The sequence below is a fragment of the Archocentrus centrarchus genome, chromosome 2 (assembly GCF_007364275.1).
Source record: "Archocentrus centrarchus isolate MPI-CPG fArcCen1 chromosome 2, fArcCen1, whole genome shotgun sequence".
NCBI lineage: Eukaryota > Metazoa > Chordata > Actinopteri > Cichliformes > Cichlidae > Archocentrus > Archocentrus centrarchus.
In genome coordinates, this window is record NC_044347.1 from 19,149,643 (window position 1) to 19,159,913 (window position 10,271).

Below are 10,271 nucleotides of genomic sequence, written 5' to 3' on the forward strand. Positions count from 1 at the left end.
TAATTGTAGTTTTTGTGATTTGCTAATTGCATAGTTTCAAATTGCAGTTATGATTTTAAATAAAGTAATTGCTCAGACCTACATTGGGATTTCTCTGAAGTATCAAATTCACATGGAAATATATTTGTTTTCAAACCTGCACAGCAGAACATCTTTTTAAGTGTGAAGTGGAAAACAAAGCAGGAAGAGGGAGAGATGCAGGTGTTACTCTTTATGTATTTTTAATACCTCATCCACCGATAGGCAGACGGAGGTTAAAAATAAAATACTGTCATCATTGGGAGTTTTGTTCAATAAAATTTTATTTTAGCTCTAACAGTCAATTCATTTGCATGATAATTTGGAATGCAGTGTACAGAAATTTGAATGACAGGAGCTTTCTGAGTCATACATAGGCATTTAAAATTAATGATAACAATCTGCTCCAAAGCAACTTTTGTTCCAAAGATCATCAGGTAGAGATCATCACCTACTGACTAATCAGCTCTCTGCAAAACAACATCACCATTCCCAGAAGATCCCTCAGACCTCTGTGTGCAAAGAGTAGGAGGGTCTGAACTTTATCAGTAGTATCTGAAGTATATTGATGAGCATCAGGAATAAATATAGATTCTTAGATATAACTTTATTCTTTGATGATTTCTCCTGTTGGTTACAAATAATTTTACAAAAATTTTATTCTATGACCATGAATATATGATCCTAAAAACAGGACATTTGCTGACCTTATCAAATCTGCACATAGACTGTTGCACACTGCCAGTGTATGAATAAAAGGAAATAAAAGGAATAAAAACTAAAACTGTTTAAAATACTTTAAAACATTAATTAACTTCAATATTCATTTTTCAACAGTAATAAGCTTTATTAGTTTAGCAAGTCCTATTGATTAATGAACATAAAGTGCACACTTTAAAGTCATAAATAAAAGCTGCATAAGGGTAAATATAGAGCGATAACTGGGGAGAATATGAATGTTAAACACATAATACAGACTGAAAGCAACACAGCTGCTGCAGACAGAGCAGCAGTGTGACTGTCTGCTAGAGTAAAACACTGTAGAATAATGTAGTATTAAATTCCTATTTAAATAGATTCTCCCCTGCAGCAGCAGCGCCCCCTGCAGCTTTCACAGAGAATTGAAAAGTATTTCAGGTAGGCAAAACTGTGTAAACACGTAATTTTTTAACTGGCTGTTGAAAATAGAGTTAATAGCCCTAATAGCGTGTTTCATTTGTAACACATCAGGATAACATGATCTTAAAAAAAACTGTAGTGTTTGTCAGCTTCAAAATGTTTGCTATGCCTGTTGCACACTATAAAGTTCACAGTCTATGCAATAAATTCACTTTCTGAATCCAGGGCAATGTTGGATTAGTAATAGAAGTTTTGTGCATTCAGTAAACCAGTAAGTTTTGTATTTCATAAAATTTAAAAATATATATTTTCCTTATCGATTGTGTATCACTGAAACACCATTTTACATTGTCCATCATCACTTGACTTATCACTGATATTTTTTTATGTGAGCAGCTTTTTTATGTTGCAGGTAAAAGTGAGGCTTTAATTAATGGCTTTACTGTTGAGCTGTTTCAATCAGGTAATATGCTTAAAAAAACAAAACAGTGGTATTCATCATCCATAAAAAGTCTGTTTTTAAGCATACTTTTGATCTCAGAATCTAAGCATGTTTGAGCCTGGTTAGCACCAGGGTGGGAGACTGTTTCTAACTTTCTACTACTGAGTGCAGAGAGGGTTCAGTTTTCTTCACAGCCTGCAGACGGTGCTGCTCTTCACTTAGCGAATACACAGCTCCAGGAAGCACTACAATGTAACAGTGAACTTACTTTTAAATTTCATGCGCTTTCAGTTCAATTCACTTTTATTTATATGGCATCAAATCACAATAATAGTTGCCCCAAACTTTATATTGTAAGATAAAGTGACTTCATGCATGACAAACATTATTCCCTAACTTTAGTTTTCAGATTGTCAGTAGATGTTCCTGCAGTCTGTAGCTTGCTCCCATTTTCCTTTCTACACAGGACCTCCTGGACCAGGCTATTTCATTAAGTTTTACAATTTGGGTACTCTAGCCTTTTTCTTTTTAACTACAGAAGCTAAACATGGGGCTGGAACTTTAATTGGAATTTTTCACTTCAACTTGCTTTGAAAACTATAATTCATGTCTTTCTTTTTTGCTACATTCAGCTTTTTTGGTCTGCAGCTCAGCAGGCTGTTCGATGTGTCGTAGTGTGTTTAGAAGCAGTTGTTAAACACCACTGTTTGAGTTTTCAGGTCAGTGTGTTTGATATGCCAGCTCCACCTGAGCTGCTGAACTCACAAGCAAACCATTAATCTGATTTTATAAATCTGAAAAAAAAAACCCAACAAGTTAATGCTCAGTTGTTTTAGATGTTTAATAATATGATTGTTAAAGTCTTTCCTGAAGATGTCTCCACTCAGTGAGCAGCAGCGCCCTCTGCAGTGGGCAGAGAGAAGTGCAAAAGCTTACAGCACCTGGTATTCCCAGGCGGTCTCCCATCCAAGTACTGACCAGGCCCGACCCTGCTTAGCTTCCGAGATCAGACGAGATCGGGCGTGTTCAGGGTGGTATGGCCGTAAGCAAGTGCATGACTCAATAACAACCTTTTTATACGTGTTACAGCTTTGAACAGCTCTCTAGTCAACTTGAAGTCTTACAGATAAAACATGCAGACCTTAGTTGTTAATTGTTGCTTCAACATTCAGCAACAAAAATGTTTTTCTTGCAGTAATATATCAATAATAATAATAATTTTTAATTTATTACAAGACAGTGTTTCAGTGACAGAGGGCACACAGGCCATTAAGACGATTTTTAAGTAAAACATGTTTGTCATTTGGAGGCTTCAGCCTGCATATCGTTAGCATAATTGCCTAAGTCATTTTTTGGCCAAATTGAGATTATGCCTGACTCTACTTTGCTGACACAGTAGATTCACCCTGCATTATTGCCTATTATTGCCTAAAAATTACTTAGGCAATTATGCTATGAGGCTAATAATGTATAAGGTGAAGATAGAACAATGTATTTTTTTTTTTTTTTGGCATGTATAAAAAGCCTGTTATTCATCATGTCAACTGCTTACGGCCATACCACCCTGAACACGCCCGATCTCGTCTGATCTCGGAAGCTAAGCAGGGTCGGGCCTATACCAGGTGCTGTAAGCTTTTACACTTCTCTCTGCACACTGCAGGGGGCGCTGCTGCTCACTCACAGTGGAGATGTCTCGAATGATGGTGGAGACAGGTTCGGGAAATAAGAACTTTTTAAATGTAATGTTTGTCAATTTTTCTTAAAACTGACAAAACAAAGAAAATCCTTGCTCCTCTCTGATTCCACTTTTGAGTTGTGATTCTGTTTTCCAGCAGAGGTTCAGTTCACTCTGATTTCATGTGTCTGAAATCTTCTAGATGACAAACATGCACAAACGTTATTTCCTGACTTTAGTTTCTAGACTGTCAGTAGATGTTCCTGCAGTCTGTAGCTTTTTTCCTGCTTTCCTTTCTGCACAAAGAGCATCAATGATGATGAAGGTGCTGATCCAGGACATTCACCACTGTCTTCCTCTAATATCCAGTTCATATAGAAATGCATTCAGTTCACTTTAGACACTATTATGGTGGATTTATAAGATGGAGACATAAAACAACATTGCGGCATGTAAAATTTAATACAATAAAAAAAAATCATCACAAAATTGATTTGCAGTTTACAAAGAATTTTACAAAACAAACATCAGGTCATGTTCATATAAAGAAGCAGATCTGACAAACTTCCATCTGGGATACAAACTGAAGCTCATTCAAGTGTTTGTTTTCAGAGTAGATGACCACCTCAGCTGAAGATATGAATGTGAAGAAGTCAGATCATGTTTGGGGAATTTTTGTGAACACTGGAGTGATATTTGACCAACGAGAAGTTAATGCTGAGCTCTGAGGGCTTCACATCATCCCTGCTTCACAGATATAAACGTCCTCTCAGTAAATAAATAAGGAAACCAATAATATGTAATTCTAAGTTGTTTTTTTTTTCACCCCAAGGACACCAAATATAAATTTTTTTTTACAAAAAAGAGCCACATTTCTCATCAGTTCTACCTAAATGTCACAGAACATTTTTAAATCAGTCACTTATAAATTATTTGAAAAAAAAAAGAATTAACCCCTTAAAGCCTCACACTTGTACTCATTTAACAAAAAAATTTAGTTGCTTTGTTTATTGTCTTATCTTGTAATCTGTGAAAAACATGTTTAAATTCCTCCATGATGCATTAATTTCAGTGATCGTAGGCCACAGCTGCATTACAGCTGTGTGTTAGAATAATGTAAATCTCCAGCTTGTTTCTAATATGCCTGTTAAAATCGATTATCCGATTGCAGAGTTTGGGGTTAAGAAATATTTTTCTTTGAACATCTGGAGCATCAGGACTTACAAGCCAACATGTTCTGACTCACTGCCCTGCGTGCCTTTTATTGTTGTTTAACTTTTTTTTGCTTTATTTGCCAGCTGGAGCTGCAGTGTAACTTGTATAAACTAATGCTGCTTTGTACTCATCTTCTCTTCATTTACTGCATTAAAGAGTGTCTGTTCCACAATACACAAAAAAATTAATAAATGAACCCAATGAAAGCAGTTTGCTGCCTCTTATTTTGCCAATTTTTTTCCCTTTCTTTCATGATCTTTTATGATGACATTTGAGGCATTAGATCAACTTAGAAGTATTAAAAGTTGAAATCAAAGTAACAAAAGCAAAACCAAAACTATCACAGAGGAAGTAGCTCAGACCAGTTTGCTTGTCAGCACAGCTTTCAGGCTGTGCTGACAAGCAAACTTTGTGGATGCATTGATGGTCAAAAACAGCCTAATCTGCTTAAAATCTAACCCTATTTATAAAAGAAGAGTTCATTCATTCAGGTGTGTGCACAGGAGGAAGAAAAACAGTTTTTGACCCTGATCTTTGCAGCAGTGATAGCTGTACGACTGCATTATGTTAGGATATATAACTGGAACTTGAGCTGCCCAGATTTTAAATAACTTCCAAGTAATACCTGAAGAAACAACAGCAAAGACATTTTGAATTGTGTGTTTTGGGGCGCTGTGACAGCTGGGAGAGTGCTCTCTGTGACCCTGAACTGGACAAGCAGAAGAACATGGATGGATCCATGGATCATGGATTATCACTCTGCAGTTAAGTAATATGCAGCATAGTAACTTACTGGAACATAATTTTTGTCAATGAATGCATTCAGGATGTTTTACAAACACTGAGCATTGCTTCACTAACAGGTGGAGCAGCACTTAAATCTGCCGACAAACAAGTTTGTCTGAGCTGCTTCCCCCATAATAGTTTCTTTTTCCCTTTTATTAGTTTTCTTTCAGTTTTTAATGCTTCAAACTTCATCTGACGTCTTAATCATCAGCATCAAATGAGAGAAATAAGAGGAATCTTAGATAAAAGATATTCTCAGAGGCAGCAAACTGATTTTATTGAGTTTATTTTTTTTTGTATGCTGTGAAACAGACACTTTTTTAAATTCAGTAAATGAGAAGAACATGCGTACAGAGGGGCATCTAATCACAGATACAACATTGCAGCTGGAGTTGGTAAATAAAGCAAACAAAATCAAAGATATGCAGGCACTGAGTAAGAATGTGTCAGCTTTCTGAGACCTTTGTGAGTCCTGTGACTCGTGATGCTCCAAATGTTCACGCACAGATAATAAATCATTTTAACTGGTGTATTAGAAGCAAGCTGGATCCAAGAGTTATCAAAAATCACTCTTACATTTTCACCCCACAGCTGAAGTAAATGTGGGTGTAGCCTACAGTCACTACTAGTAATACAAAAGTATTCATGGTGGAATTTAAACATTTCCTTCACAGTTCTAAAAGTCCTGAATAAGCTAAAAGGCTAAGTAAAAAAATAAAATCTGAAAAACACTTTCAATTAATTTAGGTAGAATTTATGAGAAATGTAGCATTTTTTTCTCTCAAAAATGTTTATTTGGTGTTAAAAATGGAACAGAGACCTGAAAGTGCATTCAAAAATGGAAACCATGGAGCTTCTTCCTCGTGGTTATTGTTTTCAGAGGGCAGTTTATCACCCTCATAGTGCACGGGTAACTTTCCTTCACATTTGACTACAACAATTCTGTTTGTGAGATGCGTACCTTTATACTGACAGTTGGGTTTTCGGGCTCCCTCCTTTTTCAGCTTACATTTAACAATCTGAAACTTTATGTTACTGTACGTCATGCCACTATTTTGATCATATCTTCCTTGACCTCTACAAATGGATTTGACCTTTTCAGGAACACTAAGGATGAATGTATTTGTTTCCTTGCAACTGTTGTCATTTTTGTAGATGCCCCTGCGTGATATTTCTGTATCACACCGCTTTACAGTCATCTTGGCATCGATATGCTGTCGTCTAAACTTTTCATAACGGGTTTCTTCAGGTCTGTTCTCATGAAGATCGTCTGTCTTTGAAAGTCCGGCAGCAAAGAGCAGCACAAGCAGCAAACAGGCAAACAGGATCCTCATTATTTCCTGATGAAGGGAAAACAGGAACATTTTTCAGATTAAGGATTTAGTGCAGCAAAAGGTAGCATTGCAGTGATTATGAGAATAATTGATCTTCTCTGTTGCTTTACAATCTCCAACTGTGTTACTTCTGGCAGTAATTAGAAGCAGCAGTTTTCTTCCCTGTCAGCTGCAAACACACAGGGTTGATCGACCTTCTTCTTCCTTTTATAAGCGTCATTCTTTTCTTGTCTTTCTGCCATGTTTTTAAATAAAAGAAGCAGTCAAATTGAAATATGTTCTGTTTGCCTTATAAAGTCACATACTGGATCCACAAACATACATTTAAACATATTTTCTGGTCACCGTCTTGTTCATGACTCTGTTTTTCTTGTTTTTCTTTGGCCTCACAGTTTCCTAATGACCTTGTTTTAATACTACTTAACATATTATCAATAATAATCCTCCATTACAGTTATAGGTGTTTCATTACCAGTAAATTTCTTAATGTCTTGTAGTGACGCTCATTAGCATGTTAATTGTGAGTTTTCACACACTGACTGCGGGCCTGAAATTTTCACATTATCCAAAGAAACAAAGTGCAAGATCTGAAATGTCCAACTCAGACATGAGTGATAGAAGAGGTTCAGCACAGTGTTCTTGCTCTTGCTAATTTTATCTGTTATATTAGTAATGAATTGCACTTGTAATTTAAACGTTACCAAATGAAGATTCTTACCTTTTTTTGCTTTACTGGTGACGGCTTGGTTGTTTGGTTGGTTGGTTGGTTAGTTGGATAACCTGCAGTGGTTCAGGCAGGAGTTGGTCCTCTGGAGCAGCAGGTGGTGAAGATGTCTTCAATGAATGTAATGCTCTGAAACTGCTGAACGATTACAGTGAAATATTAATATATCAGGATGGGCAAAATCTGAAAGTCTGCTCAGTCTGTGTATGAAAATTAAAGATTATTTGAACATAAATCAATAAAAACATTCTTCTGTCTGTATATACATGCACAGTAGCAATATGCATGATTTGCATGCTCACAGATCCCAGATGATGCCAGCATGGGGTGAAGCTCATGTCAGGATTGTGAACGTGAGTTAAAAAAAGTGAGTTACCATAAGTTCTTGGAGATATTCAGCATGAGCCTGTTGCATACAAATTATTTTCAATATAGAAATAAAAATTTCTTATCTAACAAGGGGCGACGATTTGAGATGAGCAGAGATCATTTCTAGTGCAGCTCAGACTCCTTGTTATTAAATTCTACCTGATCAGGTTGTAGGTCACAGAGGAACAAAGAACCTTTGGCTCTGTGCACTTGGATTCATATCTCAGCTGCAGCATCTCAAATAATCATTTGCATCAACACCTACGTCACCAGCCCATCAGTTCTAAGAAACCTTATGACTTTTTTTGTGGTTCAGTGAGGTAAAGTAATTACGAGAACAGCATTCAGACCATAACACCATGCAGTTTGTTGGTCATGCATATATGCAGTTCAAACTATTGACAAATTCTTGAACTATATACTTTGTTAGTGTATTTAATGAAACTAGATGAACAAGACACATGAGGTCAAATGGAAATAAATATGGAAACTGGAGACACCTGGGAGGACAGCTGAACCTAGCTGAGAAAACCAGACAAGGCATGTAAAACTAAATACAAACGAGAGACAAAAGACTAACAAAATAAAACAGGACGTAACTGAACACAGGGACAGAAATGCAAATTTAGATGCGAGATAAAGTGACTGAAATGAACCCAGAACTGAAATTGCTATTTTGGTGTTGCATTAGACACCAGGAATGAACCGTGTTGTTGATCTAACTAAAATAGTTAACTTGGGATAAGAGCACTGAATCACAGGTGGTGTGTTGCACTTTTCCAGAGTTCTCAGATGCAAAATGAGAGGCAGATCTTGTATTTGCTGTTGGTCTGACTGTCCTTCACATTTCCACCTCAGATTCTTTATCTGACTTTAATGCACTTGGTCAAGCCTAAAACAGTCACTTTATCCCAGTGAACAAGATGAAAGAACTTTATATCAAGTTACGTCTTTGACATTTTCAAAAACATGCACATTCTGTTCACAGCTGTTTTTGTGATTCCTGATTAAATAGTGATAAAATGCTTGGGATATGCCTATTTCACATTTTCATTCCCTAATTGTAACATGTACTCTTACCAGCAGCCATTTATATAGAGATATATAAGCTATTAAAAATGAAAAGGTTTTACAATCAAAGAAATTCAATGAAACATATCCTTTTTATTATTTCATTTAATTTCACTTTTTAATGTATTTGACTAGATTATTGTTCCTTTTCCTGTATTTACGTCTGTCTGATTCAGATTTTATAAACCATGGATATCAGTCATGATCTTCAGCTGTTTGTTTTTGTTGGGTTATTTGTTTTTGTGCAGTCCATATTTATGTGTTTTTATTACTAATTAAACTCTGACTTAGTGTCAGTGTTCACAGCTTAGTGACAGGGTGCATTGCTGAGCTGGAAGCAGCCATAAAGTGTTGTGTTGTGGCCCTGAAAGCAACTCTTCTCTGGTAAGGTGTGATATTCACAGCGCATCACCTTCAGTCCACAGGCACTGCACATGTTGAACATTTGTGAAGCTTTGTGAAATCGGTTATGAAATCTACATCCCTCTGAACTTCTTGTTCAAATTTTGATATATAAATCTTGTATTGTTCGACATGAAGCCTAAAAAAATGTCTGCATACACCTCAGAAAGTATATAGCTGCGCTCCTGGGTTCTCTAGTGTATATGTGCAATACTTATCTGATGTCTTATAAAAGAAACTGGTCAAATATGTGTGCAGCTAATAAATGTTGCTTCACCCTCAGATAATAAAGAAAACACTGGTCATGATAACAGTGTCACCGTTCTATTAATGTCACGGTGATGCACACAGGCTGTTAGGGAGACGATTTTAATTTCAGGGTAAGAATTTTTTTTTTTTTTGGAGACAAATTTTGAAAAATCAATGAAATAGTCATAAATAGTCATCTCAAACTGAAGGTCATGGTCAGTCACCGACATTGTTAACATCTCGGTGTGTTTGAGAAGCACCAAAGGAAAGAAGCATTTATTCAGACATTCAGATTTGTCACTGTTGATTTTCCTCGTTTGAAACCTTGTAAATGCTGAGCTAAAAATGCAGGATCATCAAAACTGGACTGTGAAAGTGAGCACTCTTATTCTGAAACTCCTGCAGCTGCAAATTAGCAGGACTCTTTCAGAGCTGACTTTATGACGCAATTTCACAGATTTATCTTCCCTCTTACGAGCGGCACGTGATTTTTGTCAGCTTTTCCTGTCTACTTTTATTTTGAAACTGAAGCATTCTGAAAGAGGAAGCTGGTCAATCAGCGCTTCTGCACACCTGTGGTGCACGCGCTGCTCAGCCTCCTGTGTCGCGCATGCTCTGCAACGCAGGCGCGACACAGGAGGCTGACTGCAGCGGAAAGCGCTGAGAAACAACCAGCAAAGAAAGAAAAGAAAAGAGCGCTGAGGAGTCAGACCGAGTCAAACTAAGCTTAAGATGAACCGAGACAGAGCAGAGCGGGAGAGGAACAGGACCTGATGATTACTCTCCACGCGTCTCTGCTGGACAGGTAATTACTCCTGTTTGATTTAATATTTATTTTCATACAGTGTAACCATGAAGCTCAGATGA

General features: G+C 36.8%; 1 non-coding gene across 1 annotated transcript; it reads right to left on the reverse strand.

Annotated features, from left to right (window-relative positions):
• Nucleotides 1-2,508: 2,508 nt before the first annotated feature.
• On the reverse strand, nt 2,509-2,627 carry LOC115799402 (5S ribosomal RNA). The gene has a single exon (XR_004021563.1). It is a non-coding gene; the product is annotated as a 5S ribosomal RNA (ribosomal RNA).
• Between the last annotated feature and the right edge of the window lie 7,644 nt (nt 2,628-10,271).